This window comes from Aquarana catesbeiana, linkage group LG13, assembly GCF_042186555.1.
Source record: "Aquarana catesbeiana isolate 2022-GZ linkage group LG13, ASM4218655v1, whole genome shotgun sequence".
NCBI classification, from domain to species: Eukaryota; Metazoa; Chordata; class Amphibia; order Anura; family Ranidae; genus Aquarana; species Aquarana catesbeiana.
In genome coordinates this window covers 164859436-164880658 of record NC_133336.1, presented here as the reverse complement: position 1 = coordinate 164880658, position 21223 = coordinate 164859436, and the positions used below count along the sequence as shown (strand labels likewise).

The 21223-nt window shown below is 56.5% G+C and overlaps 97 non-coding genes across 97 annotated transcripts; all 97 read right to left on the bottom strand.

Moving 5' to 3' along the window:
- Window positions 1-57: 57 nt before the first annotated feature.
- On the bottom strand, window positions 58-176 carry LOC141119290 (5S ribosomal RNA). Its single transcript, XR_012238635.1, has one exon. It is a non-coding gene; the product is annotated as a 5S ribosomal RNA (ribosomal RNA).
- Window positions 177-276: 100 nt separating this feature from the next.
- On the bottom strand, window positions 277-395 carry LOC141119289 (5S ribosomal RNA). The gene has a single exon (XR_012238634.1). It is a non-coding gene; the product is annotated as a 5S ribosomal RNA (ribosomal RNA).
- Window positions 396-494: 99 nt separating this feature from the next.
- Window positions 495-613, bottom strand: LOC141120521 (5S ribosomal RNA). Its single transcript, XR_012239837.1, has one exon. It is a non-coding gene; the product is annotated as a 5S ribosomal RNA (ribosomal RNA).
- Window positions 614-711: 98 nt separating this feature from the next.
- On the bottom strand, window positions 712-830 carry LOC141119288 (5S ribosomal RNA). The gene has a single exon (XR_012238633.1). It is a non-coding gene; the product is annotated as a 5S ribosomal RNA (ribosomal RNA).
- Window positions 831-929: 99 nt separating this feature from the next.
- On the bottom strand, window positions 930-1048 carry LOC141119287 (5S ribosomal RNA). The gene has a single exon (XR_012238632.1). It is a non-coding gene; the product is annotated as a 5S ribosomal RNA (ribosomal RNA).
- Window positions 1049-1148: 100 nt separating this feature from the next.
- Window positions 1149-1267, bottom strand: LOC141119286 (5S ribosomal RNA). Its single transcript, XR_012238631.1, has one exon. It is a non-coding gene; the product is annotated as a 5S ribosomal RNA (ribosomal RNA).
- Window positions 1268-1367: 100 nt separating this feature from the next.
- On the bottom strand, window positions 1368-1486 carry LOC141119285 (5S ribosomal RNA). The gene has a single exon (XR_012238630.1). It is a non-coding gene; the product is annotated as a 5S ribosomal RNA (ribosomal RNA).
- Window positions 1487-1585: 99 nt separating this feature from the next.
- On the bottom strand, window positions 1586-1704 carry LOC141119284 (5S ribosomal RNA). Its single transcript, XR_012238629.1, has one exon. It is a non-coding gene; the product is annotated as a 5S ribosomal RNA (ribosomal RNA).
- Window positions 1705-1804: 100 nt separating this feature from the next.
- LOC141119281 (5S ribosomal RNA) lies at window positions 1805-1923 on the bottom strand. Its single transcript, XR_012238627.1, has one exon. It is a non-coding gene; the product is annotated as a 5S ribosomal RNA (ribosomal RNA).
- Window positions 1924-2022: 99 nt separating this feature from the next.
- LOC141119280 (5S ribosomal RNA) lies at window positions 2023-2141 on the bottom strand. Its single transcript, XR_012238626.1, has one exon. It is a non-coding gene; the product is annotated as a 5S ribosomal RNA (ribosomal RNA).
- Window positions 2142-2239: 98 nt separating this feature from the next.
- Window positions 2240-2358, bottom strand: LOC141119279 (5S ribosomal RNA). The gene has a single exon (XR_012238625.1). It is a non-coding gene; the product is annotated as a 5S ribosomal RNA (ribosomal RNA).
- Window positions 2359-2457: 99 nt separating this feature from the next.
- Window positions 2458-2576, bottom strand: LOC141119278 (5S ribosomal RNA). Its single transcript, XR_012238624.1, has one exon. It is a non-coding gene; the product is annotated as a 5S ribosomal RNA (ribosomal RNA).
- A 100-nt stretch (window positions 2577-2676) lies between these two features.
- Window positions 2677-2795, bottom strand: LOC141120038 (5S ribosomal RNA). Its single transcript, XR_012239371.1, has one exon. It is a non-coding gene; the product is annotated as a 5S ribosomal RNA (ribosomal RNA).
- Window positions 2796-2895: 100 nt separating this feature from the next.
- On the bottom strand, window positions 2896-3014 carry LOC141119277 (5S ribosomal RNA). Its single transcript, XR_012238623.1, has one exon. It is a non-coding gene; the product is annotated as a 5S ribosomal RNA (ribosomal RNA).
- Window positions 3015-3113: 99 nt separating this feature from the next.
- Window positions 3114-3232, bottom strand: LOC141119275 (5S ribosomal RNA). Its single transcript, XR_012238621.1, has one exon. It is a non-coding gene; the product is annotated as a 5S ribosomal RNA (ribosomal RNA).
- Window positions 3233-3332: 100 nt separating this feature from the next.
- Window positions 3333-3451, bottom strand: LOC141119274 (5S ribosomal RNA). The gene has a single exon (XR_012238620.1). It is a non-coding gene; the product is annotated as a 5S ribosomal RNA (ribosomal RNA).
- A 100-nt stretch (window positions 3452-3551) lies between these two features.
- Window positions 3552-3670, bottom strand: LOC141119273 (5S ribosomal RNA). Its single transcript, XR_012238619.1, has one exon. It is a non-coding gene; the product is annotated as a 5S ribosomal RNA (ribosomal RNA).
- A 99-nt stretch (window positions 3671-3769) lies between these two features.
- LOC141119272 (5S ribosomal RNA) lies at window positions 3770-3888 on the bottom strand. Its single transcript, XR_012238618.1, has one exon. It is a non-coding gene; the product is annotated as a 5S ribosomal RNA (ribosomal RNA).
- A 98-nt stretch (window positions 3889-3986) lies between these two features.
- Window positions 3987-4105, bottom strand: LOC141119271 (5S ribosomal RNA). Its single transcript, XR_012238617.1, has one exon. It is a non-coding gene; the product is annotated as a 5S ribosomal RNA (ribosomal RNA).
- Window positions 4106-4204: 99 nt separating this feature from the next.
- Window positions 4205-4323, bottom strand: LOC141119269 (5S ribosomal RNA). The gene has a single exon (XR_012238615.1). It is a non-coding gene; the product is annotated as a 5S ribosomal RNA (ribosomal RNA).
- Window positions 4324-4423: 100 nt separating this feature from the next.
- Window positions 4424-4542, bottom strand: LOC141120148 (5S ribosomal RNA). Its single transcript, XR_012239475.1, has one exon. It is a non-coding gene; the product is annotated as a 5S ribosomal RNA (ribosomal RNA).
- A 100-nt stretch (window positions 4543-4642) lies between these two features.
- LOC141119268 (5S ribosomal RNA) lies at window positions 4643-4761 on the bottom strand. The gene has a single exon (XR_012238614.1). It is a non-coding gene; the product is annotated as a 5S ribosomal RNA (ribosomal RNA).
- A 99-nt stretch (window positions 4762-4860) lies between these two features.
- LOC141119267 (5S ribosomal RNA) lies at window positions 4861-4979 on the bottom strand. The gene has a single exon (XR_012238613.1). It is a non-coding gene; the product is annotated as a 5S ribosomal RNA (ribosomal RNA).
- A 100-nt stretch (window positions 4980-5079) lies between these two features.
- Window positions 5080-5198, bottom strand: LOC141119266 (5S ribosomal RNA). The gene has a single exon (XR_012238612.1). It is a non-coding gene; the product is annotated as a 5S ribosomal RNA (ribosomal RNA).
- Window positions 5199-5298: 100 nt separating this feature from the next.
- LOC141119265 (5S ribosomal RNA) lies at window positions 5299-5417 on the bottom strand. Its single transcript, XR_012238611.1, has one exon. It is a non-coding gene; the product is annotated as a 5S ribosomal RNA (ribosomal RNA).
- A 99-nt stretch (window positions 5418-5516) lies between these two features.
- On the bottom strand, window positions 5517-5635 carry LOC141119264 (5S ribosomal RNA). The gene has a single exon (XR_012238610.1). It is a non-coding gene; the product is annotated as a 5S ribosomal RNA (ribosomal RNA).
- Window positions 5636-5733: 98 nt separating this feature from the next.
- On the bottom strand, window positions 5734-5852 carry LOC141119263 (5S ribosomal RNA). Its single transcript, XR_012238609.1, has one exon. It is a non-coding gene; the product is annotated as a 5S ribosomal RNA (ribosomal RNA).
- A 99-nt stretch (window positions 5853-5951) lies between these two features.
- On the bottom strand, window positions 5952-6070 carry LOC141119262 (5S ribosomal RNA). The gene has a single exon (XR_012238608.1). It is a non-coding gene; the product is annotated as a 5S ribosomal RNA (ribosomal RNA).
- Window positions 6071-6170: 100 nt separating this feature from the next.
- On the bottom strand, window positions 6171-6289 carry LOC141119261 (5S ribosomal RNA). Its single transcript, XR_012238607.1, has one exon. It is a non-coding gene; the product is annotated as a 5S ribosomal RNA (ribosomal RNA).
- Window positions 6290-6389: 100 nt separating this feature from the next.
- On the bottom strand, window positions 6390-6508 carry LOC141119260 (5S ribosomal RNA). Its single transcript, XR_012238605.1, has one exon. It is a non-coding gene; the product is annotated as a 5S ribosomal RNA (ribosomal RNA).
- A 100-nt stretch (window positions 6509-6608) lies between these two features.
- On the bottom strand, window positions 6609-6727 carry LOC141119258 (5S ribosomal RNA). Its single transcript, XR_012238603.1, has one exon. It is a non-coding gene; the product is annotated as a 5S ribosomal RNA (ribosomal RNA).
- A 98-nt stretch (window positions 6728-6825) lies between these two features.
- On the bottom strand, window positions 6826-6944 carry LOC141119257 (5S ribosomal RNA). The gene has a single exon (XR_012238602.1). It is a non-coding gene; the product is annotated as a 5S ribosomal RNA (ribosomal RNA).
- A 99-nt stretch (window positions 6945-7043) lies between these two features.
- Window positions 7044-7162, bottom strand: LOC141119256 (5S ribosomal RNA). The gene has a single exon (XR_012238601.1). It is a non-coding gene; the product is annotated as a 5S ribosomal RNA (ribosomal RNA).
- Window positions 7163-7262: 100 nt separating this feature from the next.
- Window positions 7263-7381, bottom strand: LOC141119255 (5S ribosomal RNA). The gene has a single exon (XR_012238600.1). It is a non-coding gene; the product is annotated as a 5S ribosomal RNA (ribosomal RNA).
- Window positions 7382-7480: 99 nt separating this feature from the next.
- LOC141119254 (5S ribosomal RNA) lies at window positions 7481-7599 on the bottom strand. The gene has a single exon (XR_012238599.1). It is a non-coding gene; the product is annotated as a 5S ribosomal RNA (ribosomal RNA).
- Window positions 7600-7699: 100 nt separating this feature from the next.
- On the bottom strand, window positions 7700-7818 carry LOC141119253 (5S ribosomal RNA). The gene has a single exon (XR_012238598.1). It is a non-coding gene; the product is annotated as a 5S ribosomal RNA (ribosomal RNA).
- Window positions 7819-7917: 99 nt separating this feature from the next.
- LOC141119252 (5S ribosomal RNA) lies at window positions 7918-8036 on the bottom strand. Its single transcript, XR_012238597.1, has one exon. It is a non-coding gene; the product is annotated as a 5S ribosomal RNA (ribosomal RNA).
- Window positions 8037-8136: 100 nt separating this feature from the next.
- Window positions 8137-8255, bottom strand: LOC141119251 (5S ribosomal RNA). Its single transcript, XR_012238596.1, has one exon. It is a non-coding gene; the product is annotated as a 5S ribosomal RNA (ribosomal RNA).
- A 100-nt stretch (window positions 8256-8355) lies between these two features.
- Window positions 8356-8474, bottom strand: LOC141119250 (5S ribosomal RNA). The gene has a single exon (XR_012238595.1). It is a non-coding gene; the product is annotated as a 5S ribosomal RNA (ribosomal RNA).
- A 99-nt stretch (window positions 8475-8573) lies between these two features.
- Window positions 8574-8692, bottom strand: LOC141120401 (5S ribosomal RNA). Its single transcript, XR_012239723.1, has one exon. It is a non-coding gene; the product is annotated as a 5S ribosomal RNA (ribosomal RNA).
- Window positions 8693-8790: 98 nt separating this feature from the next.
- LOC141119249 (5S ribosomal RNA) lies at window positions 8791-8909 on the bottom strand. The gene has a single exon (XR_012238594.1). It is a non-coding gene; the product is annotated as a 5S ribosomal RNA (ribosomal RNA).
- A 99-nt stretch (window positions 8910-9008) lies between these two features.
- Window positions 9009-9127, bottom strand: LOC141119247 (5S ribosomal RNA). Its single transcript, XR_012238592.1, has one exon. It is a non-coding gene; the product is annotated as a 5S ribosomal RNA (ribosomal RNA).
- A 100-nt stretch (window positions 9128-9227) lies between these two features.
- Window positions 9228-9346, bottom strand: LOC141120465 (5S ribosomal RNA). Its single transcript, XR_012239785.1, has one exon. It is a non-coding gene; the product is annotated as a 5S ribosomal RNA (ribosomal RNA).
- Window positions 9347-9446: 100 nt separating this feature from the next.
- On the bottom strand, window positions 9447-9565 carry LOC141119245 (5S ribosomal RNA). Its single transcript, XR_012238591.1, has one exon. It is a non-coding gene; the product is annotated as a 5S ribosomal RNA (ribosomal RNA).
- Window positions 9566-9665: 100 nt separating this feature from the next.
- Window positions 9666-9784, bottom strand: LOC141119982 (5S ribosomal RNA). The gene has a single exon (XR_012239315.1). It is a non-coding gene; the product is annotated as a 5S ribosomal RNA (ribosomal RNA).
- Window positions 9785-9882: 98 nt separating this feature from the next.
- Window positions 9883-10001, bottom strand: LOC141119244 (5S ribosomal RNA). Its single transcript, XR_012238590.1, has one exon. It is a non-coding gene; the product is annotated as a 5S ribosomal RNA (ribosomal RNA).
- Window positions 10002-10099: 98 nt separating this feature from the next.
- LOC141119243 (5S ribosomal RNA) lies at window positions 10100-10218 on the bottom strand. The gene has a single exon (XR_012238589.1). It is a non-coding gene; the product is annotated as a 5S ribosomal RNA (ribosomal RNA).
- A 99-nt stretch (window positions 10219-10317) lies between these two features.
- Window positions 10318-10436, bottom strand: LOC141119242 (5S ribosomal RNA). The gene has a single exon (XR_012238588.1). It is a non-coding gene; the product is annotated as a 5S ribosomal RNA (ribosomal RNA).
- A 100-nt stretch (window positions 10437-10536) lies between these two features.
- On the bottom strand, window positions 10537-10655 carry LOC141119241 (5S ribosomal RNA). The gene has a single exon (XR_012238587.1). It is a non-coding gene; the product is annotated as a 5S ribosomal RNA (ribosomal RNA).
- Window positions 10656-10755: 100 nt separating this feature from the next.
- On the bottom strand, window positions 10756-10874 carry LOC141118008 (5S ribosomal RNA). The gene has a single exon (XR_012237396.1). It is a non-coding gene; the product is annotated as a 5S ribosomal RNA (ribosomal RNA).
- A 99-nt stretch (window positions 10875-10973) lies between these two features.
- On the bottom strand, window positions 10974-11092 carry LOC141119240 (5S ribosomal RNA). Its single transcript, XR_012238586.1, has one exon. It is a non-coding gene; the product is annotated as a 5S ribosomal RNA (ribosomal RNA).
- A 100-nt stretch (window positions 11093-11192) lies between these two features.
- LOC141119239 (5S ribosomal RNA) lies at window positions 11193-11311 on the bottom strand. Its single transcript, XR_012238585.1, has one exon. It is a non-coding gene; the product is annotated as a 5S ribosomal RNA (ribosomal RNA).
- Window positions 11312-11411: 100 nt separating this feature from the next.
- Window positions 11412-11530, bottom strand: LOC141119238 (5S ribosomal RNA). The gene has a single exon (XR_012238584.1). It is a non-coding gene; the product is annotated as a 5S ribosomal RNA (ribosomal RNA).
- A 99-nt stretch (window positions 11531-11629) lies between these two features.
- Window positions 11630-11748, bottom strand: LOC141120430 (5S ribosomal RNA). Its single transcript, XR_012239751.1, has one exon. It is a non-coding gene; the product is annotated as a 5S ribosomal RNA (ribosomal RNA).
- A 98-nt stretch (window positions 11749-11846) lies between these two features.
- On the bottom strand, window positions 11847-11965 carry LOC141119237 (5S ribosomal RNA). The gene has a single exon (XR_012238583.1). It is a non-coding gene; the product is annotated as a 5S ribosomal RNA (ribosomal RNA).
- A 99-nt stretch (window positions 11966-12064) lies between these two features.
- On the bottom strand, window positions 12065-12183 carry LOC141119235 (5S ribosomal RNA). Its single transcript, XR_012238581.1, has one exon. It is a non-coding gene; the product is annotated as a 5S ribosomal RNA (ribosomal RNA).
- A 100-nt stretch (window positions 12184-12283) lies between these two features.
- On the bottom strand, window positions 12284-12402 carry LOC141119234 (5S ribosomal RNA). Its single transcript, XR_012238580.1, has one exon. It is a non-coding gene; the product is annotated as a 5S ribosomal RNA (ribosomal RNA).
- Window positions 12403-12502: 100 nt separating this feature from the next.
- On the bottom strand, window positions 12503-12621 carry LOC141119233 (5S ribosomal RNA). Its single transcript, XR_012238579.1, has one exon. It is a non-coding gene; the product is annotated as a 5S ribosomal RNA (ribosomal RNA).
- A 100-nt stretch (window positions 12622-12721) lies between these two features.
- On the bottom strand, window positions 12722-12840 carry LOC141119232 (5S ribosomal RNA). The gene has a single exon (XR_012238578.1). It is a non-coding gene; the product is annotated as a 5S ribosomal RNA (ribosomal RNA).
- Window positions 12841-12938: 98 nt separating this feature from the next.
- On the bottom strand, window positions 12939-13057 carry LOC141119231 (5S ribosomal RNA). Its single transcript, XR_012238577.1, has one exon. It is a non-coding gene; the product is annotated as a 5S ribosomal RNA (ribosomal RNA).
- Window positions 13058-13156: 99 nt separating this feature from the next.
- LOC141119230 (5S ribosomal RNA) lies at window positions 13157-13275 on the bottom strand. Its single transcript, XR_012238576.1, has one exon. It is a non-coding gene; the product is annotated as a 5S ribosomal RNA (ribosomal RNA).
- A 100-nt stretch (window positions 13276-13375) lies between these two features.
- LOC141119229 (5S ribosomal RNA) lies at window positions 13376-13494 on the bottom strand. Its single transcript, XR_012238575.1, has one exon. It is a non-coding gene; the product is annotated as a 5S ribosomal RNA (ribosomal RNA).
- Window positions 13495-13593: 99 nt separating this feature from the next.
- Window positions 13594-13712, bottom strand: LOC141119228 (5S ribosomal RNA). The gene has a single exon (XR_012238574.1). It is a non-coding gene; the product is annotated as a 5S ribosomal RNA (ribosomal RNA).
- Window positions 13713-13812: 100 nt separating this feature from the next.
- LOC141119227 (5S ribosomal RNA) lies at window positions 13813-13931 on the bottom strand. The gene has a single exon (XR_012238573.1). It is a non-coding gene; the product is annotated as a 5S ribosomal RNA (ribosomal RNA).
- Window positions 13932-14031: 100 nt separating this feature from the next.
- Window positions 14032-14150, bottom strand: LOC141119226 (5S ribosomal RNA). The gene has a single exon (XR_012238572.1). It is a non-coding gene; the product is annotated as a 5S ribosomal RNA (ribosomal RNA).
- A 98-nt stretch (window positions 14151-14248) lies between these two features.
- On the bottom strand, window positions 14249-14367 carry LOC141119224 (5S ribosomal RNA). The gene has a single exon (XR_012238570.1). It is a non-coding gene; the product is annotated as a 5S ribosomal RNA (ribosomal RNA).
- Window positions 14368-14466: 99 nt separating this feature from the next.
- LOC141120463 (5S ribosomal RNA) lies at window positions 14467-14585 on the bottom strand. The gene has a single exon (XR_012239783.1). It is a non-coding gene; the product is annotated as a 5S ribosomal RNA (ribosomal RNA).
- A 100-nt stretch (window positions 14586-14685) lies between these two features.
- Window positions 14686-14804, bottom strand: LOC141119223 (5S ribosomal RNA). The gene has a single exon (XR_012238569.1). It is a non-coding gene; the product is annotated as a 5S ribosomal RNA (ribosomal RNA).
- A 99-nt stretch (window positions 14805-14903) lies between these two features.
- On the bottom strand, window positions 14904-15022 carry LOC141119222 (5S ribosomal RNA). Its single transcript, XR_012238568.1, has one exon. It is a non-coding gene; the product is annotated as a 5S ribosomal RNA (ribosomal RNA).
- A 98-nt stretch (window positions 15023-15120) lies between these two features.
- On the bottom strand, window positions 15121-15239 carry LOC141119221 (5S ribosomal RNA). Its single transcript, XR_012238567.1, has one exon. It is a non-coding gene; the product is annotated as a 5S ribosomal RNA (ribosomal RNA).
- A 99-nt stretch (window positions 15240-15338) lies between these two features.
- Window positions 15339-15457, bottom strand: LOC141119219 (5S ribosomal RNA). The gene has a single exon (XR_012238566.1). It is a non-coding gene; the product is annotated as a 5S ribosomal RNA (ribosomal RNA).
- Window positions 15458-15557: 100 nt separating this feature from the next.
- LOC141119218 (5S ribosomal RNA) lies at window positions 15558-15676 on the bottom strand. The gene has a single exon (XR_012238565.1). It is a non-coding gene; the product is annotated as a 5S ribosomal RNA (ribosomal RNA).
- Window positions 15677-15776: 100 nt separating this feature from the next.
- Window positions 15777-15895, bottom strand: LOC141119217 (5S ribosomal RNA). Its single transcript, XR_012238564.1, has one exon. It is a non-coding gene; the product is annotated as a 5S ribosomal RNA (ribosomal RNA).
- Window positions 15896-15995: 100 nt separating this feature from the next.
- Window positions 15996-16114, bottom strand: LOC141119216 (5S ribosomal RNA). Its single transcript, XR_012238563.1, has one exon. It is a non-coding gene; the product is annotated as a 5S ribosomal RNA (ribosomal RNA).
- Window positions 16115-16212: 98 nt separating this feature from the next.
- LOC141119215 (5S ribosomal RNA) lies at window positions 16213-16331 on the bottom strand. The gene has a single exon (XR_012238562.1). It is a non-coding gene; the product is annotated as a 5S ribosomal RNA (ribosomal RNA).
- A 99-nt stretch (window positions 16332-16430) lies between these two features.
- On the bottom strand, window positions 16431-16549 carry LOC141119214 (5S ribosomal RNA). The gene has a single exon (XR_012238561.1). It is a non-coding gene; the product is annotated as a 5S ribosomal RNA (ribosomal RNA).
- Window positions 16550-16647: 98 nt separating this feature from the next.
- On the bottom strand, window positions 16648-16766 carry LOC141119212 (5S ribosomal RNA). The gene has a single exon (XR_012238559.1). It is a non-coding gene; the product is annotated as a 5S ribosomal RNA (ribosomal RNA).
- A 99-nt stretch (window positions 16767-16865) lies between these two features.
- On the bottom strand, window positions 16866-16984 carry LOC141119211 (5S ribosomal RNA). Its single transcript, XR_012238558.1, has one exon. It is a non-coding gene; the product is annotated as a 5S ribosomal RNA (ribosomal RNA).
- A 100-nt stretch (window positions 16985-17084) lies between these two features.
- Window positions 17085-17203, bottom strand: LOC141119210 (5S ribosomal RNA). The gene has a single exon (XR_012238557.1). It is a non-coding gene; the product is annotated as a 5S ribosomal RNA (ribosomal RNA).
- A 100-nt stretch (window positions 17204-17303) lies between these two features.
- On the bottom strand, window positions 17304-17422 carry LOC141119208 (5S ribosomal RNA). Its single transcript, XR_012238556.1, has one exon. It is a non-coding gene; the product is annotated as a 5S ribosomal RNA (ribosomal RNA).
- Window positions 17423-17521: 99 nt separating this feature from the next.
- On the bottom strand, window positions 17522-17640 carry LOC141120023 (5S ribosomal RNA). The gene has a single exon (XR_012239356.1). It is a non-coding gene; the product is annotated as a 5S ribosomal RNA (ribosomal RNA).
- A 98-nt stretch (window positions 17641-17738) lies between these two features.
- LOC141119207 (5S ribosomal RNA) lies at window positions 17739-17857 on the bottom strand. The gene has a single exon (XR_012238555.1). It is a non-coding gene; the product is annotated as a 5S ribosomal RNA (ribosomal RNA).
- Window positions 17858-17956: 99 nt separating this feature from the next.
- LOC141119206 (5S ribosomal RNA) lies at window positions 17957-18075 on the bottom strand. The gene has a single exon (XR_012238554.1). It is a non-coding gene; the product is annotated as a 5S ribosomal RNA (ribosomal RNA).
- A 100-nt stretch (window positions 18076-18175) lies between these two features.
- On the bottom strand, window positions 18176-18294 carry LOC141119205 (5S ribosomal RNA). The gene has a single exon (XR_012238553.1). It is a non-coding gene; the product is annotated as a 5S ribosomal RNA (ribosomal RNA).
- A 100-nt stretch (window positions 18295-18394) lies between these two features.
- On the bottom strand, window positions 18395-18513 carry LOC141119204 (5S ribosomal RNA). The gene has a single exon (XR_012238552.1). It is a non-coding gene; the product is annotated as a 5S ribosomal RNA (ribosomal RNA).
- Window positions 18514-18613: 100 nt separating this feature from the next.
- Window positions 18614-18732, bottom strand: LOC141119203 (5S ribosomal RNA). The gene has a single exon (XR_012238551.1). It is a non-coding gene; the product is annotated as a 5S ribosomal RNA (ribosomal RNA).
- Window positions 18733-18830: 98 nt separating this feature from the next.
- Window positions 18831-18949, bottom strand: LOC141119976 (5S ribosomal RNA). The gene has a single exon (XR_012239309.1). It is a non-coding gene; the product is annotated as a 5S ribosomal RNA (ribosomal RNA).
- Window positions 18950-19048: 99 nt separating this feature from the next.
- LOC141119202 (5S ribosomal RNA) lies at window positions 19049-19167 on the bottom strand. Its single transcript, XR_012238550.1, has one exon. It is a non-coding gene; the product is annotated as a 5S ribosomal RNA (ribosomal RNA).
- Window positions 19168-19265: 98 nt separating this feature from the next.
- On the bottom strand, window positions 19266-19384 carry LOC141119924 (5S ribosomal RNA). The gene has a single exon (XR_012239257.1). It is a non-coding gene; the product is annotated as a 5S ribosomal RNA (ribosomal RNA).
- A 99-nt stretch (window positions 19385-19483) lies between these two features.
- Window positions 19484-19602, bottom strand: LOC141119200 (5S ribosomal RNA). The gene has a single exon (XR_012238548.1). It is a non-coding gene; the product is annotated as a 5S ribosomal RNA (ribosomal RNA).
- Window positions 19603-19702: 100 nt separating this feature from the next.
- On the bottom strand, window positions 19703-19821 carry LOC141119199 (5S ribosomal RNA). Its single transcript, XR_012238547.1, has one exon. It is a non-coding gene; the product is annotated as a 5S ribosomal RNA (ribosomal RNA).
- A 100-nt stretch (window positions 19822-19921) lies between these two features.
- LOC141119198 (5S ribosomal RNA) lies at window positions 19922-20040 on the bottom strand. The gene has a single exon (XR_012238546.1). It is a non-coding gene; the product is annotated as a 5S ribosomal RNA (ribosomal RNA).
- A 100-nt stretch (window positions 20041-20140) lies between these two features.
- LOC141119197 (5S ribosomal RNA) lies at window positions 20141-20259 on the bottom strand. The gene has a single exon (XR_012238545.1). It is a non-coding gene; the product is annotated as a 5S ribosomal RNA (ribosomal RNA).
- A 98-nt stretch (window positions 20260-20357) lies between these two features.
- Window positions 20358-20476, bottom strand: LOC141119196 (5S ribosomal RNA). Its single transcript, XR_012238544.1, has one exon. It is a non-coding gene; the product is annotated as a 5S ribosomal RNA (ribosomal RNA).
- Window positions 20477-20575: 99 nt separating this feature from the next.
- On the bottom strand, window positions 20576-20694 carry LOC141119195 (5S ribosomal RNA). The gene has a single exon (XR_012238543.1). It is a non-coding gene; the product is annotated as a 5S ribosomal RNA (ribosomal RNA).
- A 98-nt stretch (window positions 20695-20792) lies between these two features.
- On the bottom strand, window positions 20793-20911 carry LOC141119194 (5S ribosomal RNA). The gene has a single exon (XR_012238542.1). It is a non-coding gene; the product is annotated as a 5S ribosomal RNA (ribosomal RNA).
- A 99-nt stretch (window positions 20912-21010) lies between these two features.
- Window positions 21011-21129, bottom strand: LOC141119192 (5S ribosomal RNA). The gene has a single exon (XR_012238541.1). It is a non-coding gene; the product is annotated as a 5S ribosomal RNA (ribosomal RNA).
- Between the last annotated feature and the right edge of the window lie 94 nt (window positions 21130-21223).

Sequence of the window (21223 nt, the reverse complement as noted above, 5' to 3'; positions counted from 1 at the left end):
AAGATGGGAAACGAGGAAAAAAAACAGGGCAAGTCCAGAACGCCCCCCAAAAAAAGAAGCCTACGGCACCTGGTATTCCCAGGCGGTCTCCCATCCAGGTACTAACCAGGCCCGACCCTGCTTAGCCTCCGAGATCAGACGAGATCGGGCGCTTTCAGGGTGATGTGGCCGTAGGCGATCTCTAACGGCACGCTCAACCCTCTTGACCTTGGCGGCGCCAAGATGGGAAACGAGGAAAAAAAACAGGGCAAGTCCAGAACTCCCCCAAAAAAAAGAAGCCTACGGCACCTGGTATTCCCAGGCGGTCTCCCATCCAGGTACTAACCAGGCCCGACCCTGCTTAGCCTCCGAGATCAGACGAGATCGGGCGCTTTCAGGGTGATGTGGCCGTAGGCGATCTCTTACGGCACGCTCAACCCTCTTGACTTTGGCGGCGCCAAGATGGGAAACGAGGAAAAAAAACAGGGCAAGTCCAGAAATCCAAGAAAAAAAGAAGCCTACGGCACCTGGTATTCCCAGGCGGTCTCCCATCCAGGTACTAACCAGGCCCGACCCTGCTTAGCCTCCGAGATCAGACGAGATCGGGCGCTTTCATCGTGATGTGGCCGTAGGCGATCTCTTACGGCACGCTCAACCCTCTTGACTTTGGCGGCACCAAGATGGGAAACGAGGAAAAAAACAGGGCAAGTCCAGAACTCCAAGAAAAAAAGAAGCCTACGGCACCTGGTATTCCCAGGCGGTCTCCCATCCAGGTACTAACCAGGCCCGACCCTGCTTAGCCTCCGAGATCAGACGAGATCGGGCGCTTTCAGGGTGATGTGGCCGTAGGCGATCTCTTACGGCACGCTCAACCCTCTTGACTTTGGCGGCGCCAAGATGGGAAACGAGGAAAAAAAACAGGGCAAGTCCAGAAATCCAAGAAAAAAAGAAGCCTACGGCACCTGGTATTCCCAGGCGGTCTCCCATCCAGGTACTAACCAGGCCCGACCCTGCTTAGCCTCCGAGATCAGACGAGATCGGGCGCTTTCAGGGTGATGTGGCCGTAGGCGATCTCTAACGGCACGCTCAACCCTCTTGACCTTGGCGGCGCCAAGATGGGAAACGAGGAAAAAAAACAGGGCAAGTCCAGAACGCCCCCCAAAAAAAGAAGCCTACGGCACCTGGTATTCCCAGGCGGTCTCCCATCCAGGTACTAACCAGGCCCGACCCTGCTTAGCCTCCGAGATCAGACGAGATCGGGCGCTTTCAGGGTGATGTGGCCGTAGGCGATCTCTAACGGCACGCTCAACCCTCTTGACCTTGGCGGCGCCAAGATGGGAAACGAGGAAAAAAAACAGGGCAAGTCCAGAACTCCCCCAAAAAAAAGAAGCCTACGGCACCTGGTATTCCCAGGCGGTCTCCCATCCAGGTACTAACCAGGCCCGACCCTGCTTAGCCTCCGAGATCAGACGAGATCGGGCGCTTTCAGGGTGATGTGGCCGTAGGCGATCTCTTACGGCACGCTCAACCCTCTTGACTTTGGCGGCGCCAAGATGGGAAACGAGGAAAAAAAACAGGGCAAGTCCAGAAATCCAAGAAAAAAAGAAGCCTACGGCACCTGGTATTCCCAGGCGGTCTCCCATCCAGGTACTAACCAGGCCCGACCCTGCTTAGCCTCCGAGATCAGACGAGATCGGGCGCTTTCAGGGTGATGTGGCCGTAGGCGATCTCTAACGGCACGCTCAACCCTCTTGACCTTGGCGGCGCCAAGATGGGAAACGAGGAAAAAAAACAGGGCAAGTCCAGAACTCCCCCAAAAAAAAGAAGCCTACGGCACCTGGTATTCCCAGGCGGTCTCCCATCCAGGTACTAACCAGGCCCGACCCTGCTTAGCCTCCGAGATCAGACGAGATCGGGCGCTTTCAGGGTGATGTGGCCGTAGGCGATCTCTTACGGCACGCTCAACCCTCTTGACTTTGGCGGCGCCAAGATGGGAAACGAGGAAAAAAAACAGGGCAAGTCCAGAAATCCAAGAAAAAAAGAAGCCTACGGCACCTGGTATTCCCAGGCGGTCTCCCATCCAGGTACTAACCAGGCCCGACCCTGCTTAGCCTCCGAGATCAGACGAGATCGGGCGCTTTCAGGGTGATGTGGCCGTAGGCGATCTCTTACGGCACGCTCAACCCTCTTGACTTTGGCGGCACCAAGATGGGAAACGAGGAAAAAAACAGGGCAAGTCCAGAACTCCAAGAAAAAAAGAAGCCTACGGCACCTGGTATTCCCAGGCGGTCTCCCATCCAGGTACTAACCAGGCCCGACCCTGCTTAGCCTCCGAGATCAGACGAGATCGGGCGCTTTCAGGGTGATGTGGCCGTAGGCGATCTCTTACGGCACGCTCAACCCTCTTGACTTTGGCGGCGCCAAGATGGGAAACGAGGAAAAAAAACAGGGCAAGTCCAGAAATCCAAGAAAAAAAGAAGCCTACGGCACCTGGTATTCCCAGGCGGTCTCCCATCCAGGTACTAACCAGGCCCGACCCTGCTTAGCCTCCGAGATCAGACGAGATCGGGCGCTTTCAGGGTGATGTGGCCGTAGGCGATCTCTAACGGCACGCTCAACCCTCTTGACCTTGGCGGCGCCAAGATGGGAAACGAGGAAAAAAAACAGGGCAAGTCCAGAACGCCCCCCAAAAAAAGAAGCCTACGGCACCTGGTATTCCCAGGCGGTCTCCCATCCAGGTACTAACCAGGCCCGACCCTGCTTAGCCTCCGAGATCAGACGAGATCGGGCACTTTCAGGGTGATGTGGCCGTAGGCGATCTCTAACGGCACGCTCAACCCTCTTGACCTTGGCGGCGCCAAGATGGGAAACGAGGAAAAAAAACAGGGCAAGTCCAGAACTCCCCCAAAAAAAAGAAGCCTACGGCACCTGGTATTCCCAGGCGGTCTCCCATCCAGGTACTAACCAGGCCCGACCCTGCTTAGCCTCCGAGATCAGACGAGATCGGGCGCTTTCAGGGTGATGTGGCCGTAGGCGATCTCTTACGGCACGCTCAACCCTCTTGACTTTGGCGGCGCCAAGATGGGAAACGAGGAAAAAAAACAGGGCAAGTCCAGAAATCCAAGAAAAAAAGAAGCCTACGGCACCTGGTATTCCCAGGCGGTCTCCCATCCAGGTACTAACCAGGCCCGACCCTGCTTAGCCTCCGAGATCAGACGAGATCGGGCGCTTTCAGGGTGATGTGGCCGTAGGCGATCTCTAACGGCACGCTCAACCCTCTTGACCTTGGCGGCGCCAAGATGGGAAACGAGGAAAAAAAACAGGGCAAGTCCAGAACGCCCCCCAAAAAAAGAAGCCTACGGCACCTGGTATTCCCAGGCGGTCTCCCATCCAGGTACTAACCAGGCCCGACCCTGCTTAGCCTCCGAGATCAGACGAGATCGGGCGCTTTCAGGGTGATGTGGCCGTAGGCGATCTCTAACGGCACGCTCAACCCTCTTGACCTTGGCGGCGCCAAGATGGGAAACGAGGAAAAAAAACAGGGCAAGTCCAGAACTCCCCCAAAAAAAAGAAGCCTACGGCACCTGGTATTCCCAGGCGGTCTCCCATCCAGGTACTAACCAGGCCCGACCCTGCTTAGCCTCCGAGATCAGACGAGATCGGGCGCTTTCAGGGTGATGTGGCCGTAGGCGATCTCTTACGGCACGCTCAACCCTCTTGACTTTGGCGGCGCCAAGATGGGAAACGAGGAAAAAAAACAGGGCAAGTCCAGAAATCCAAGAAAAAAAGAAGCCTACGGCACCTGGTATTCCCAGGCGGTCTCCCATCCAGGTACTAACCAGGCCCGACCCTGCTTAGCCTCCGAGATCAGACGAGATCGGGCGCTTTCAGGGTGATGTGGCCGTAGGCGATCTCTTACGGCACGCTCAACCCTCTTGACTTTGGCGGCACCAAGATGGGAAACGAGGAAAAAAACAGGGCAAGTCCAGAACTCCAAGAAAAAAAGAAGCCTACGGCACCTGGTATTCCCAGGCGGTCTCCCATCCAGGTACTAACCAGGCCCGACCCTGCTTAGCCTCCGAGATCAGACGAGATCGGGCGCTTTCAGGGTGATGTGGCCGTAGGCGATCTCTTACGGCACGCTCAACCCTCTTGACTTTGGCGGCGCCAAGATGGGAAACGAGGAAAAAATACAGGGCAAGTCCAGAAATCCAAGAAAAAAAGAAGCCTACGGCACCTGGTATTCCCAGGCGGTCTCCCATCCAGGTACTAACCAGGCCCGACCCTGCTTAGCCTCCGAGATCAGACGAGATCGGGCGCTTTCAGGGTGATGTGGCCGTAGGCGATCTCTAACGGCACGCTCAACCCTCTTGACCTTGGCGGCGCCAAGATGGGAAACGAGGAAAAAAAACAGGGCAAGTCCAGAACGCCCCCCAAAAAAAGAAGCCTACGGCACCTGGTATTCCCAGGCGGTCTCCCATCCAGGTACTAACCAGGCCCGACCCTGCTTAGCCTCCGAGACCAGACGAGATCGGGCGCTTTCAGGGTGATGTGGCCGTAGGCGATCTCTAACGGCACGCTCAACCCTCTTGACCTTGGCGGCGCCAAGATGGGAAACGAGGAAAAAAAACAGGGCAAGTCCAGAACTCCCCCAAAAAAAAGAAGCCTACGGCACCTGGTATTCCCAGGCGGTCTCCCATCCAGGTACTAACCAGGCCCGACCCTGCTTAGCCTCCGAGATCAGACGAGATCGGGCGCTTTCAGGGTGATGTGGCCGTAGGCGATCTCTTACGGCACGCTCAACCCTCTTGACTTTGGCGGCGCCAAGATGGGAAACGAGGAAAAAAAACAGGGCAAGTCCAGAAATCCAAGAAAAAAAGAAGCCTACGGCACCTGGTATTCCCAGGCGGTCTCCCATCCAGGTACTAACCAGGCCCGACCCTGCTTAGCCTCCGAGATCAGACGAGATCGGGCGCTTTCAGGGTGATGTGGCCGTAGGCGATCTCTAACGGCACGCTCAACCCTCTTGACCTTGGCGGCGCCAAGATGGGAAACGAGGAAAAAAAACAGGGCAAGTCCAGAACGCCCCCCAAAAAAAGAAGCCTACGGCACCTGGTATTCCCAGGCGGTCTCCCATCCAGGTACTAACCAGGCCCGACCCTGCTTAGCCTCCGAGATCAGACGAGATCGGGCGCTTTCAGGGTGATGTGGCCGTAGGCGATCTCTAACGGCACGCTCAACCCTCTTGACCTTGGCGGCGCCAAGATGGGAAACGAGGAAAAAAAACAGGGCAAGTCCAGAACTCCCCCAAAAAAAAGAAGCCTACGGCACCTGGTATTCCCAGGCGGTCTCCCATCCAGGTACTAACCAGGCCCGACCCTGCTTAGCCTCCGAGATCAGACGAGATCGGGCGCTTTCAGGGTGATGTGGCCGTAGGCGATCTCTTACGGCACGCTCAACCCTCTTGACTTTGGCGGCGCCAAGATGGGAAACGAGGAAAAAAAACAGGGCAAGTCCAGAAATCCAAGAAAAAAAGAAGCCTACGGCACCTGGTATTCCCAGGCGGTCTCCCATCCAGGTACTAACCAGGCCCGACCCTGCTTAGCCTCCGAGATCAGACGAGATCGGGCGCTTTCAGGGTGATGTGGCCGTAGGCGATCTCTTACGGCACGCTCAACCCTCTTGACTTTGGCGGCACCAAGATGGGAAACGAGGAAAAAAACAGGGCAAGTCCAGAACTCCAAGAAAAAAAGAAGCCTACGGCACCTGGTATTCCCAGGCGGTCTCCCATCCAGGTACTAACCAGGCCCGACCCTGCTTAGCCTCCGAGATCAGACGAGATCGGGCGCTTTCAGGGTGATGTGGCCGTAGGCGATCTCTTACGGCACGCTCAACCCTCTTGACTTTGGCGGCGCCAAGATGGGAAACGAGGAAAAAAAACAGGGCAAGTCCAGAAATCCAAGAAAAAAAGAAGCCTACGGCACCTGGTATTCCCAGGCGGTCTCCCATCCAGGTACTAACCAGGCCCGACCCTGCTTAGCCTCCGAGATCAGACGAGATCGGGCGCTTTCAGGGTGATGTGGCCGTAGGCGATCTCTAACGGCACGCTCAACCCTCTTGACCTTGGCGGCGCCAAGATGGGAAACGAGGAAAAAAAACAGGGCAAGTCCAGAACGCCCCCCAAAAAAAGAAGCCTACGGCACCTGGTATTCCCAGGCGGTCTCCCATCCAGGTACTAACCAGGCCCGACCCTGCTTAGCCTCCGAGATCAGACGAGATCGGGCGCTTTCAGGGTGATGTGGCCGTAGGCGATCTCTAACGGCACGCTCAACCCTCTTGACCTTGGCGGCGCCAAGATGGGAAACGAGGAAAAAAAACAGGGCAAGTCCAGAACTCCCCCAAAAAAAAGAAGCCTACGGCACCTGGTATTCCCAGGCGGTCTCCCATCCAGGTACTAACCAGGCCCGACCCTGCTTAGCCTCCGAGATCAGACGAGATCGGGCGCTTTCAGGGTGATGTGGCCGTAGGCGATCTCTAACGGCACGCTCAACCCTCTTGACCTTGGCGGCGCCAAGATGGGAAACGAGGAAAAAAAACAGGGCAAGTCCAGAACGCCCCCCAAAAAAAGAAGCCTACGGCACCTGGTATTCCCAGGCGGTCTCCCATCCAGGTACTAACCAGGCCCGACCCTGCTTAGCCTCCGAGATCAGACGAGATCGGGCGCTTTCAGGGTGATGTGGCCGTAGGCGATCTCTTACGGCACGCTCAACCCTCTTGACTTTGGCGGCACCAAGATGGGAAACGAGGAAAAAAACAGGGCAAGTCCAGAACTCCAAGAAAAAGAGAAGCCTACGGCACCTGGTATTCCCAGGCGGTCTCCCATCCAGGTACTAACCAGGCCCGACCCTGCTTAGCCTCCGAGATCAGACGAGATCGGGCGCTTTCAGGGTGATGTGGCCGTAGGCGATCTCTTACGGCACGCTCAACCCTCTTGACTTTGGCGGCGCCAAGATGGGAAACGAGGAAAAAAAACAGGGCAAGTCCAGAAATCCAAGAAAAAAAGAAGCCTACGGCACCTGGTATTCCCAGGCGGTCTCCCATCCAGGTACTAACCAGGCCCGACCCTGCTTAGCCTCCGAGATCAGACGAGATCGGGCGCTTTCAGGGTGATGTGGCCGTAGGCGATCTCTTACGGCACGCTCAACCCTCTTGACCTTGGCGGCGCCAAGATGGGAAACGAGGAAAAAAAACAGGGCAAGTCCAGAACTCCCCCAAAAAAAAGAAGCCTACGGCACCTGGTATTCCCAGGCGGTCTCCCATCCAGGTACTAACCAGGCCCGACCCTGCTTAGCCTCCGAGATCAGACGAGATCGGGCGCTTTCAGGGTGATGTGGCCGTAGGCGATCTCTTACGGCACGCTCAACCCTCTTGACTTTGGCGGCGCCAAGATGGGAAACGAGGAAAAAAAACAGGGCAAGTCCAGAAATCCAAGAAAAAAAGAAGCCTACGGCACCTGGTATTCCCAGGCGGTCTCCCATCCAGGTACTAACCAGGCCCGACCCTGCTTAGCCTCCGAGATCAGACGAGATCGGGCGCTTTCAGGGTGATGTGGCCGTAGGCGATCTCTAACGGCACGCTCAACCCTCTTGACCTTGGCGGCGCCAAGATGGGAAACGAGGAAAAAAAACAGGGCAAGTCCAGAACGCCCCCCAAAAAAAGAAGCCTACGGCACCTGGTATTCCCAGGCGGTCTCCCATCCAGGTACTAACCAGGCCCGACCCTGCTTAGCCTCCGAGATCAGACGAGATCGGGCGCTTTCAGGGTGATGTGGCCGTAGGCGATCTCTTACGGCACGCTCAACCCTCTTGACTTTGGCGGCGCCAAGATGGGAAACGAGGAAAAAAAACAGGGCAAGTCCAGAAATCCAAGAAAAAAAGAAGCCTACGGCACCTGGTATTCCCAGGCGGTCTCCCATCCAGGTACTAACCAGGCCCGACCCTGCTTAGCCTCCGAGATCAGACGAGATCGGGCGCTTTCAGGGTGATGTGGCCGTAGGCGATCTCTAACGGCACGCTCAACCCTCTTGACCTTGGCGGCGCCAAGATGGGAAACGAGGAAAAAAAACAGGGCAAGTCCAGAACGCCCCCCAAAAAAAGAAGCCTACGGCACCTGGTATTCCCAGGCGGTCTCCCATCCAGGTACTAACCAGGCCCGACCCTGCTTAGCCTCCGAGATCAGACGAGATCGGGCGCTTTCAGGGTGATGTGGCCGTAGGCGATCTCTAACGGCACGCTCAACCCTCTTGACCTTGGCGGCGCCAAGATGGGAAACGAGGAAAAAAAACAGGGCAAGTCCAGAACTCCCCCAAAAAAAAGAAGCCTACGGCACCTGGTATTCCCAGGCGGTCTCCCATCCAGGTACTAACCAGGCCCGACCCTGCTTAGCCTCCGAGATCAGACGAGATCGGGCGCTTTCAGGGTGATGTGGCCGTAGGCGATCTCTTACGGCACGCTCAACCCTCTTGACTTTGGCGGCGCCAAGATGGGAAACGAGGAAAAAAAACAGGGCAAGTCCAGAAATCCAAGAAAAAAAGAAGCCTACGGCACCTGGTATTCCCAGGCGGTCTCCCATCCAGGTACTAACCAGGCCCGACCCTGCTTAGCCTCCGAGATCAGACGAGATCGGGCGCTTTCAGGGTGATGTGGCTGTAGGCGATCTCTTACGGCACGCTCAACCCTCTTGACTTTGGCGGCACCAAGATGGGAAACGAGGAAAAAAACAGGGCAAGTCCAGAACTCCAAGAAAAAAAGAAGCCTACGGCACCTGGTATTCCCAGGCGGTCTCCCATCCAGGTACTAACCAGGCCCGACCCTGCTTAGCCTCCGAGATCAGACGAGATCGGGCGCTTTCAGGGTGATGTGGCCGTAGGCGATCTCTTACGGCACGCTCAACCCTCTTGACTTTGGCGGCGCCAAGATGGGAAACGAGGAAAAAAAACAGGGCAAGTCCAGAAATCCAAGAAAAAAAGAAGCCTACGGCACCTGGTATTCCCAGGCGGTCTCCCATCCAGGTACTAACCAGGCCCGACCCTGCTTAGCCTCCGAGATCAGACGAGATCGGGCGCTTTCAGGGTGATGTGGCCGTAGGCGATCTCTAACGGCACGCTCAACCCTCTTGACCTTGGCGGCGCCAAGATGGGAAACGAGGAAAAAAAACAGGGCAAGTCCAGAACGCCCCCCAAAAAAAGAAGCCTACGGCACCTGGTATTCCCAGGCGGTCTCCCATCCAGGTACTAACCAGGCCCGACCCTGCTTAGCCTCCGAGATCAGACGAGAGCGGGCGCTTTCAGGGTGATGTGGCCGTAGGCGATCTCTAACGGCACGCTCAACCCTCTTGACCTTGGCGGCGCCAAGATGGGAAACGAGGAAAAAAAACAGGGCAAGTCCAGAACTCCCCCAAAAAAAAGAAGCCTACGGCACCTGGTATTCCCAGGCGGTCTCCCATCCAGGTACTAACCAGGCCCGACCCTGCTTAGCCTCCGAGATCAGACGAGATCGGGCGCTTTCAGGGTGATGTGGCCGTAGGCGATCTCTAACGGCACGCTCAACCCTCTTGACCTTGGCGGCGCCAAGATGGGAAACGAGGAAAAAAAACAGGGCAAGTCCAGAACGCCCCCCAAAAAAAGAAGCCTACGGCACCTGGCATTCCCAGGCGGTCTCCCATCCAGGTACTAACCAGGCCCGACCCTGCTTAGCCTCCGAGATCAGACGAGATCGGGCGCTTTCAGGGTGATGTGGCCGTAGGCGATCTCTTACGGCACGCTCAACCCTCTTGACTTTGGCGGCACCAAGATGGGAAACGAGGAAAAAAACAGGGCAAGTCCAGAACTCCAAGAAAAAGAGAAGCCTACGGCACCTGGTATTCCCAGGCGGTCTCCCATCCAGGTACTAACCAGGCCCGACCCTGCTTAGCCTCCGAGATCAGACGAGATCGGGCGCTTTCAGGGTGATGTGGCCGTAGGCGATCTCTTACGGCACGCTCAACCCTCTTGACTTTGGCGGCACCAAGATGGGAAACGAGGAAAAAAACAGGGCAAGTCCAGAACTCCAAGAAAAAAAGAAGCCTACGGCACCTGGTATTCCCAGGCGGTCTCCCATCCAGGTACTAACCAGGCCCGACCCTGCTTAGCCTCCGAGATCAGACGAGATCGGGCGCTTTCAGGGTGATGTGGCCGTAGGCGATCTCTTACGGCACGCTCAACCCTCTTGACTTTGGCGGCGCCAAGATGGGAAACGAGGAAAAAAAACAGGGCAAGTCCAGAAATCCAAGAAAAAAAGAAGCCTACGGCACCTGGTATTCCCAGGCGGTCTCCCATCCAGGTACTAACCAGGCCCGACCCTGCTTAGCCTCCGAGATCAGACGAGATCGGGCGCTTTCAGGGTGATGTGGCCGTAGGCGATCTCTAACGGCACGCTCAACCCTCTTGACCTTGGCGGCGCCAAGATGGGAAACGAGGAAAAAAAACAGGGCAAGTCCAGAACGCCCCCCAAAAAAAGAAGCCTACGGCACCTGGTATTCCCAGGCGGTCTCCCATCCAGGTACTAACCAGGCCCGACCCTGCTTAGCCTCCGAGATCAGACGAGATCGGGCGCTTTCAGGGTGATGTGGCCGTAGGCGATCTCTAACGGCACGCTCAACCCTCTTGACCTTGGCGGCGCCAAGATGGGAAACGAGGAAAAAAAACAGGGCAAGTCCAGAACTCCCCCAAAAAAAAGAAGCCTACGGCACCTGGTATTCCCAGGCGGTCTCCCATCCAGGTACTAACCAGGCCCGACCCTGCTTAGCATCCGAGATCAGACGAGATCGGGCGCTTTCAGGGTGATGTGGCCGTAGGCGATCTCTTACGGCACGCTCAACCCTCTTGACTTTGGCGGCGCCAAGATGGGAAACGAGGAAAAAAAACAGGGCAAGTCCAGAAATCCAAGAAAAAAAGAAGCCTACGGCACCTGGTATTCCCAGGCGGTCTCCCATCCAGGTACTAACCAGGCCCGACCCTGCTTAGCCTCCGAGATCAGACGAGATCGGGCGCTTTCAGGGTGATGTGGCCGTAGGCGATCTCTAACGGCACGCTCAACCCTCTTGACCTTGGCGGCGCCAAGATGGGAAACGAGGAAAAAAAACAGGGCAAGTCCAGAACGCCCCCCAAAAAAAGAAGCCTACGGCACCTGGTATTCCCAGGCGGTCTCCCATCCAGGTACTAACCAGGCCCGACCCTGCTTAGCCTCCGAGATCAGACGAGATCGGGCGCTTTCAGGGTGATGTGGCCGTAGGCGATCTCTAACGGCACGCTCAACCCTCTTGACCTTGGCGGCGCCAAGATGGGAAACGAGGAAAAAAAACAGGGCAAGTCCAGAACTCCCCCAAAAAAAAGAAGCCTACGGCACCTGGTATTCCCAGGCGGTCTCCCATCCAGGTACTAACCAGGCCCGACCCTGCTTAGCCTCCGAGATCAGACGAGATCGGGCGCTTTCAGGGTGATGTGGCCGTAGGCGATCTCTTACGGCACGCTCAACCCTCTTGACTTTGGCGGCGCCAAGATGGGAAACGAGGAAAAAAAACAGGGCAAGTCCAGAAATCCAAGAAAAAAAGAAGCCTACGGCACCTGGTATTCCCAGGCGGTCTCCCATCCAGGTACTAACCAGGCCCGACCCTGCTAAGCCTCCGAGATCAGACGAGATCGGGCGCTTTCAGGGTGATGTGGCCGTAGGCGATCTCTTACGGCACGCTCAACCCTCTTGACTTTGGCGGCACCAAGATGGGAAACGAGGAAAAAAACAGGGCAAGTCCAGAACTCCAAGAAAAAAAGAAGCCTACGGCACCTGGTATTCCCAGGCGGTCTCCCATCCAGGTACTAACCAGGCCCGACCCTGCTTAGCCTCCGAGATCAGACGAGATCGGGCGCTTTCAGGGTGATGTGGCCGTAGGCGATCTCTTACGGCACGCTCAACCCTCTTGACTTTGGCGGCGCCAAGATGGGAAACGAGGAAAAAAAACAGGGCAAGTCCAGAAATCCAAGAAAAAAAGAAGCCTACGGCACCTGGTATTCCCAGGCGGTCTCCCATCCAGGTACTAACCAGGCCCGACCCTGCTTAGCCTCCGAGATCAGACGAGATCGGGCGCTTTCAGGGTGATGTGGCCGTAGGCGATCTCTAACGGCACGCTCAACCCTCTTGACCTTGGCGGCGCCAAGATGGGAAACGAGGAAAAAAAACAGGGCAAGTCCAGAACGCCCCCCAAAAAAAGAAGCCTACGGCACCTGGTATTCCCAGGCGGTCTCCCATCCAGGTACTAACCAGGCCCGACCCTGCTTAGCCTCCGAGATCAGACGAGATCGGGCGCTTTCAGGGTGATGTGGCCGTAGGCGATCTCTAACGGCACGCTCAACCCTCTTGACCTTGGCGGCGCCAAGATGGGAAACGAGGAAAAAAAACAGGGCAAGTCCAGAACTCCCCCAAAAAAAAGAAGCCTACGGCACCTGGTATTCCCAGGCGGTCTCCCATCCAGGTACTAACCAGGCCCGACCCTGCTTAGCCTCCGAGATCAGACGAGATCGGGCGCTTTCAGGGTGATGTGGCCGTAGGCGATCTCTAACGGCACGCTCAACCCTCTTGACCTTGGCGGCGCCAAGATGGGAAACGAGGAAAAAAAACAGGGCAAGTCCAGAACGCCCCCCAAAAAAAGAAGCCTACGGCACCTGGTATTCCCAGGCGGTCTCCCATCCAGGTACTAACCAGGCCCGACCCTGCTTAGCCTCCGAGATCAGACGAGATCGGGCGCTTTCAGGGTGATGTGGCCGTAGGCGATCTCTTACAGCACGCTCAACCCTCTTGACTTTGGCGGCACCAAGATGGGAAACGAGGAAAAAAACAGGGCAAGTCCAGAACTCCAAGAAAAAGAGAAGCCTACGGCACCTGGTATTCCCAGGCGGTCTCCCATCCAGGTACTAACCAGGCCCGACCCTGCTTAGCCTCCGAGATCAGACGAGATCGGGCGCTTTCAGGGTGATGTGGCCGTAGGCGATCTCTTACGGCACGCTCAACCCTCTTGACTTTGGCGGCGCCAAGATGGGAAACGAGGAAAAAAAACAGGGCAAGTCCAGAAATCCAAGAAAAAAAGAAGCCTACGGCACCTGGTATTCCCAGGCGGTCTCCCATCCAGGTACTAACCAGGCCCGACCCTGCTTAGCCTCCGAGATCAGACGAGATCGGGCGCTTTCAGGGTGATGTGGCCGTAGGCGATCTCTTACGGCACGCTCAACCCTCTTGACCTTGGCGGCGCCAAGATGGGAAACGAGGAAAAAAAACAGGGCAAGTCCAGAACTCCCCCAAAAAAAAGAAGCCTACGGCACCTGGTATTCCCAGGCGGTCTCCCATCCAGGTACTAACCAGGCCCGACCCTGCTTAGCCTCCGAGATCAGACGAGATCGGGCGCTTTCAGGGTGATGTGGCCGTAGGCGATCTCTTACGGCACGCTCAACCCTCTTGACTTTGGCGGCGCCAAGATGGGAAACGAGGAAAAAAAACAGGGCAAGTCCAGAAATCCAAGAAAAAAAGAAGCCTACGGCACCTGGTATTCCCAGGCGGTCTCCCATCCAGGTACTAACCAGGCCCGACCCTGCTTAGCCTCCGAGATCAGACGAGATCGGGCGCTTTCAGGGTGATGTGGCCGTAGGCGCTCTCTAACGGCACGCTCAACCCTCTTGACCTTGGCGGCGCCAAGATGGGAAACGAGGAAAAAAAACAGGGCAAGTCCAGAACGCCCCCCAAAAAAAGAAGCCTACGGCACCTGGTATTCCCAGGCGGTCTCCCATCCAGGTACTAACCAGGCCCGACCCTGCTTAGCCTCCGAGATCAGACGAGATCGGGCGCTTTCAGGGTGATGTGGCCGTAGGCGATCTCTAACGGCACGCTCAACCCTCTTGACCTTGGCGGCGCCAAGATGGGAAACGAGGAAAAAAAACAGGGCAAGTCCAGAACTCCCCCAAAAAAAAGAAGCCTACGGCACCTGGTATTCCCAGGCGGTCTCCCATCCAGGTACTAACCAGGCCCGACCCTGCTTAGCCTCCGAGATCAGACGAGATCGGGCGCTTTCAGGGTGATGTGGCCGTAGGCGATCTCTTACGGCACGCTCAACCCTCTTGACTTTGGCGGCACCAAGATGGGAAACGAGGAAAAAAACAGGGCAAGTCCAGAACTCCAAGAAAAAAAGAAGCCTACGGCACCTGGTATTCCCAGGCGGTCTCCCATCCAGGTACTAACCAGGCCCGACCCTGCTTAGCCTCCGAGATCAGACGAGATCGGGCGCTTTCAGGGTGATGTGGCCGTAGGCGATCTCTTACGGCACGCTCAACCCTCTTGACTTTGGCGGCGCCAAGATGGGAAACGAGGAAAAAAAACAGGGCAAGTCCAGAAATCCAAGAAAAAAAGAAGCCTACGGCACCTGGTATTCCCAGGCGGTCTCCCATCCAGGTACTAACAAGGCCCGACCCTGCTTAGCCTCCGAGATCAGACGAGATCGGGCGCTTTCAGGGTGATGTGGCCGTAGGCGATCTCTAACGGCACGCTCAACCCTCTTGACCTTGGCGGCGCCAAGATGGGAAACGAGGAAAAAAAACAGGGCAAGTCCAGAACGCCCCCCAAAAAAAGAAGCCTACGGCACCTGGTATTCCCAGGCGGTCTCCCATCCAGGTACTAACCAGGCCCGACCCTGCTTAGCCTCCGAGATCAGACGAGATCGGGCGCTTTCAGGGTGATGTGGCCGTAGGCGATCTCTAACGGCACGCTCAACCCTCTTGACCTTGGCGGCGCCAAGATGGGAAACGAGGAAAAAAAACAGGGCAAGTCCAGAAATCCAAGAAAAAAAGAAGCCTACGGCACCTGGTATTCCCAGGCGGTCTCCCATCCAGGTACTAACCAGGCCCGACCCTGCTTAGCCTCCGAGATCAGACGAGATCGGGCGCTTTCAGGGTGATGTGGCCGTAGGCGATCTCTTACGGCACGCTCAACCCTCTTGACTTTGGCGGCACCAAGATGGGAAACGAGGAAAAAAACAGGGCAAGTCCAGAACTCCAAGAAAAAAAGAAGCCTACGGCACCTGGTATTCCCAGGCGGTCTCCCATCCAGGTACTAACCAGGCCCGACCCTGCTTAGCCTCCGAGATCAGACGAGATCGGGCGCTTTCAGGGTGATGTGGCCGTAGGCGATCTCTTACGGCACGCTCAACCCTCTTGACTTTGGCGGCGCCAAGATGGGAAACGAGGAAAAAAAACAGGGCAAGTCCAGAAATCCAAGAAAAAAAGAAGCCTACGGCACCTGGTATTCCCAGGCGGTCTCCCATCCAGGTACTAACCAGGCCCGACCCTGCTTAGCCTCCGAGATCAGACGAGATCGGGCGCTTTCAGGGTGATGTGGCCGTAGGCGATCTCTAACGGCACGCTCAACCCTCTTGACCTTGGCGGCGCCAAGATGGGAAACGAGGAAAAAAAACAGGGCAAGTCCAGAACGCCCCCCAAAAAAAGAAGCCTACGGCACCTGGTATTCCCAGGCGGTCTCCCATCCAGGTACTAACCAGGCCCGACCCTGCTTAGCCTCCGAGATCAGACGAGATCGGGCGCTTTCAGGGTGATGTGGCCGTAGGCGATCTCTAACGGCACGCTCAACCCTCTTGACCTTGGCGGCGCCAAGATGGGAAACGAGGAAAAAAAACAGGGCAAGTCCAGAACTCCCCCAAAAAAAAGAAGCCTACGGCACCTGGTATTCCCAGGCGGTCTCCCATCCAGGTACTAACCAGGCCCGACCCTGCTTAGCCTCCGAGATCAGACGAGATCGGGCGCTTTCAGGGTGATGTGGCCGTAGGCGATCTCTAACGGCACGCTCAACCCTCTTGACCTTGGCGGCGCCAAGATGGGAAACGAGGAAAAAAAACAGGGCAAGTCCAGAACGCCCCCCAAAAAAAGAAGCCTACGGCACCTGGTATTCCCAGGCGGTCTCCCATCCAGGTACTAACCAGGCCCGACCCTGCTTAGCCTCCGAGATCAGACGAGATCGGGCGCTTTCAGGGTGATGTGGCCGTAGGCGATCTCTTACGGCACGCTCAACCCTCTTGACTTTGGCGGCACCAAGATGGGAAACGAGGAAAAAAACAGGGCAAGTCCAGAACTCCAAGAAAAAGAGAAGCCTACGGCACCTGGTATTCCCAGGCGGTCTCCCATCCAGGTACTAACCAGGCCCGACCCTGCTTAGCCTCCGAGATCAGACGAGATCGGGCGCTTTCAGGGTGATGTGGCCGTAGGCGATCTCTTACGGCACGCTCAACCCTCTTGACTTTGGCGGCGCCAAGATGGGAAACGAGGAAAAAAAACAGGGCAAGTCCAGAAATCCAAGAAAAAAAGAAGCCTACGGCACCTGGTATTCCCAGGCGGTCTCCCATCCAGGTACTAACCAGGCCCGACCCTGCTTAGCCTCCGAGATCAGACGAGATCGGGCGCTTTCAGGGTGATGTGGCCGTAGGCGATCTCTTACGGCACGCTCAACCCTCTTGACTTTGGCGGCACCAAGATGGGAAACGAGGAAAAAAACAGGGCAAGTCCAGAACTCCAAGAAAAAAAGAAGCCTACGGCACCTGGTATTCCCAGGCGGTCTCCCATCCAGGTACTAACCAGGCCCGACCCTGCTTAGCCTCCGAGATCAGACGAGATCGGGCGCTTTCAGGGTGATGTGGCCGTAGGCGATCTCTTACGGCACGCTCAACCCTCTTGACTTTGGCGGCGCCAAGATGGGAAACGAGGAAAAAAAACAGGGCAAGTCCAGAAATCCAAGAAAAAAAGAAGCCTACGGCACCTGGTATTCCCAGGCGGTCTCCCATCCAGGTACTAACCAGGCCCGACCCTGCTTAGCCTCCGAGATCAGACGAGATCGGGCGCTTTCAGGGTGATGTGGCCGTAGGCGATCTCTAACGGCACGCTCAACCCTCTTGACCTTGGCGGCGCCAAGATGGGAAACGAGGAAAAAAAACAGGGCAAGTCCAGAACGCCCCCCAAAAAAAGAAGCCTACGGCACCTGGTATTCCCAGGCGGTCTCCCATCCAGGTACTAACCAGGCCCGACCCTGCTTAGCCTCCGAGATCAGACGAGATCGGGCGCTTTCAGGGTGATGTGGCCGTAGGCGATCTCTAACGGCACGCTCAACCCTCTTGACCTTGGCGGCGCCAAGATGGGAAACGAGGAAAAAAAACAGGGCAAGTCCAGAACTCCCCCAAAAAAAAGAAGCCTACGGCACCTGGTATTCCCAGGCGGTCTCCCATCCAGGTACTAACCAGGCCCGACCCTGCTTAGCCTCCGAGATCAGACGAGATCGGGCGCTTTCAGGGTGATGTGGCCGTAGGCGATCTCTTACGGCACGCTCAACCCTCTTGACTTTGGCGGCGCCAAGATGGGAAACGAGGAAAAAAAACAGGGCAAGTCCAGAAATCCAAGAAAAAAAAAAACCTACGGCACCTGGTATTCCCAGGCGGTCTCCCATCCAGGTACTAACCAGGCCCGACCCTGCTTAGCCTCCGAGATCAGACGAGATCGGGCGCTTTCAGGGTGATGTGGCCGTAGGCGATCTCTTACGGCACGCTCAACCCTCTTGACTTTGGCGGCACCAAGATGGGAAACGAGGAAAAAAACAGGGCAAGTCCAGAACTCCAAGAAAAAAAGAAGCCTACGGCACCTGGTATTCCCAGGCGGTCTCCCATCCAGGTACTAACCAGGCCCGACCCTGCTTAGCCTCCGAGATCAGACGAGATCGGGCGCTTTCAGGGTGATGTGGCCGTAGGCGATCTCTTACGGCACGCTCAACCCTCTTGACTTTGGCGGCGCCAAGATGGGAAACGAGGAAAAAAAACAGGGCAAGTCCAGAAATCCAAGAAAAAAAGAAGCCTACGGCACCTGGTATTCCCAGGCGGTCTCCCATCCAGGTACTAACCAGGCCCGACCCTGCTTAGCCTCCGAGATCAGACGAGATCGGGCGCTTTCAGGGTGATGTGGCCGTAGGCGATCTCTAACGGCACGCTCAACCCTCTTGACCTTGGCGGCGCCAAGATGGGAAACGAGGAAAAAAAACAGGGCAAGTCCAGAACGCCCCCCAAAAAAAGAAGCCTACGGCACCTGGTATTCCCAGGCGGTCTCCCATCCAGGTACTAACCAGGCCCGACCCTGCTTAGCCTCCGAGATCAGACGAGATCGGGCGCTTTCAGGGTGATGTGGCCGTAGGCAATCTCTAACGGCACGCTCAACCCTCTTGACCTTGGCGGCGCCAAGATGGGAAACGAGGAAAAAAAACAGGGCAAGTCCAGAACTCCCCCAAAAAAAAGAAGCCTACGGCACCTGGTATTCCCAGGCGGTCTCCCATCCAGGTACTAACCAGGCCCGACCCTGCTTAGCCTCCGAGATCAGACGAGATCGGGCGCTTTCAGGGTGATGTGGCCGTAGGCGATCTCTAACGGCACGCTCAACCCTCTTGACCTTGGCGGCGCCAAGATGGGAAACGAGGAAAAAAAACAGGGCAAGTCCAGAACGCCCCCCAAAAAAAGAAGCCTACGGCACCTGGTATTCCCAGGCGGTCTCCCATCCAGGTACTAACCAGGCCCGACCCTGCTTAGCCTCCGAGATCAGACGAGATCGGGCGCTTTCAGGGTGATGTGGCCGTAGGCGATCTCTTACGGCACGCTCAACCCTCTTGACTTTGGCGGCACCAAGATGGGAAACGAGGAAAAAAACAGGGCAAGTCCAGAACTCCAAGAAAAAGAGAAGCCTACGGCACCTGGTATTCCCAGGCGGTCTCCCATCCAGGTACTAACCAGGCCCGACCCTGCTTAGCCTCCGAGATCAGACGAGATCGGGCGCTTTCAGGGTGATGTGGCCATAGGCGATCTCTTACGGCACGCTCAACCCTCTTGACTTTGGCGGCGCCAAGATGGGAAACGAGGAAAAAAAACAGGGCAAGTCCAGAAATCCAAGAAAAAAAGAAGCCTACGGCACCTGGTATTCCCAGGCGGTCTCCCATCCAGGTACTAACCAGGCCCGACCCTGCTTAGCCTCCGAGATCAGACGAGATCGGGCGCTTTCAGGGTGATGTGGCCGTAGGCGATCTCTTACGGCACGCTCAACCCTCTTGACTTTGGCGGCACCAAGATGGGAAACGAGGAAAAAAACAGGGCAAGTCCAGAACTCCAAGAAAAAAAGAAGCCTACGGCACCTGGTATTCCCAGGCGGTCTCCCATCCAGGTACTAACCAGGCCCGACCCTGCTTAGCCTCCGAGATCAGACGAGATCGGGCGCGTTCAGGGTGATGTGGCCGTAGGCGATCTCTTACGGCACGCTCAACCCTCTTGACTTTGGCGGCGCCAAGATGGGAAACGAGGAAAAAAAACAGGGCAAGTCCAGAAATCCAAGAAAAAAAGAAGCCTACGGCACCTGGTATTCCCAGGCGGTCTCCCATCCAGGTACTAACCAGGCCCGACCCTGCTTAGCCTCCGAGATCAGACGAGATCGGGCGCTTTCAGGGTGATGTGGCCGTAGGCGATCTCTAACGGCACGCTCAACCCTCTTGACCTTGGCGGCGCCAAGATGGGAAACGAGGAAAAAAAACAGGGCAAGTCCAGAACGCCCCCCAAAAAAAGAAGCCTACGGCACCTGGTATTCCCAGGCGGTCTCCCATCCAGGTACTAACCAGGCCCGACCCTGCTTAGCCTCCGAGATCAGACGAGATCGGGCGCTTTCAGGGTGATGTGGCCGTAGGCGATCTCTAACGGCACGCTCAACCCTCTTGACCTTGGCGGCGCCAAGATGGGAAACGAGGAAAAAAAACAGGGCAAGTCCAGAACTCCCCCAAAAAAAAGAAGCCTACGGCACCTGGTATTCCCAGGCGGTCTCCCATCCAGGTACTAACCAGGCCCGACCCTGCTTAGCCTCCGAGATCAGACGAGATCGGGCGCTTTCAGGGTGATGTGGCCGTAGGCGATCTCTAACGGTACGCTCAACCCTCTTGACCTTGGCGGCGCCAAGATGGGAAACGAGGAAAAAAAACAGGGCAAGTCCAGAACGCCCCCCAAAAAAAGAAGCCTACGGCACCTGGTATTCCCAGGCGGTCTCCCATCCAGGTACTAACCAGGCCCGACCCTGCTTAGCCTCCGAGATCAGACGAGATCGGGCGCTTTCAGGGTGATGTGGCCGTAGGCGATCTCTTACGGCACGCTCAACCCTCTTGACTTTGGCGGCACCAAGATGGGAAACGAGGAAAAAAACAGGGCAAGTCCAGAACTCCAAGAAAAAGAGAAGCCTACGGCACCTGGTATTCCCAGGCGGTCTCCCATCCAGGTACTAACCAGGCCCGACCCTGCTTAGCCTCCGAGATCAGACGAGATCGGGCGCTTTCAGGGTGATGTGGCCGTAGGCGATCTCTTACGGCACGCTCAACCCTCTTGACTTTGGCGGCGCCAAGATGGGAAACGAGGAAAAAAAACAGGGCAAGTCCAGAAATCCAAGAAAAAAAGAAGCCTACGGCACCTGGTATTCCCAGGCGGTCTCCCATCCAGGTACTAACCAGGCCCGACCCTGCTTAGCCTCCGAGATCAGACGAGATCGGGCGCTTTCAGGGTGATGTGGCCGTAGGCGATCTCTTACGGCACGCTCAACCCTCTTGACTTTGGCGGCACCAAGATGGGAAACGAGGAAAAAAACAGGGCAAGTCCAGAACTCCAAGAAAAAAAGAAGCCTACGGCACCTGGTATTCCCAGGCGGTCTCCCATCCAGGTACTAACCAGGCCCGACCCTGCTTAGCCTCCGAGATCAGACGAGATCGGGCGCTTTCAGGGTGATGTGGCCGTAGGCGATCTCTTACGGCACGCTCAACCCTCTTGACTTTGGCGGCGCCAAGATGGGAAACGAGGAAAAAAAACAGGGCAAGTCCAGAAATCCAAGAAAAAAAGAAGCCTACGGCACCTGGTATTCCCAGGCGGTCTCCCATCCAGGTACTAACCAGGCCCGACCCTGCTTAGCCTCCGAGATCAGACGAGATCGGGCGCTTTCAGGGTGATGTGGCCGTAGGCGATCTCTAACGGCACGCTCAACCCTCTTGACCTTGGCGGCGCCAAGATGGGAAACGAGGAAAAAAAACAGGGCAAGTCCAGAACGCCCCCCAAA